Source organism: Arachis ipaensis, chromosome B08 (genome assembly GCF_000816755.2).
Source record: "Arachis ipaensis cultivar K30076 chromosome B08, Araip1.1, whole genome shotgun sequence".
NCBI classification, from domain to species: Eukaryota; Viridiplantae; Streptophyta; class Magnoliopsida; order Fabales; family Fabaceae; genus Arachis; species Arachis ipaensis.
The window spans coordinates 110,220,782-110,221,232 of record NC_029792.2 but is presented as its reverse complement, the minus strand read 5'-3'; positions in this window follow the sequence as shown (position 1 = coordinate 110,221,232).

The window sequence follows — 451 nt, the reverse complement described above, 5'->3', positions numbered from 1 at the left end:
CTCATAAAAATGACAAATTACAAGGGTTTGAGCACTTCTTACCTCAGCCCATATGAAGTAGGGATAGAACCCACTTAGAATTTATGTTGGAGTATCCCTAAACACCCAAAATCACAAGATTTCAACACTAACTACCCAAAAACGTGTAACAGTGGGGAATTTCAAAAACTGGGCAGAGATGAATGGAATACTCACCACCAAACCTAGATAGAATTGTAGAGGATGAGAAGAGCGACGCGTGGCCGGAAACGGCTCGTCAATCGGAGCTCCGTAGCTCAAGTTATGGTGGTTTGAAGATCAAAGACAGTTAGGTTTTCTCTCTTCTCTTCTCTCTTCCCAATTTCAGCGCCCAACACCCCTTCTTTAGGGCAAAATGAGCTGAAATGCTCATAACTAATGTTTATATATGTTGGGTCTTGGGCCCACTTAGGTCCGGTTCACTTATTTTTGT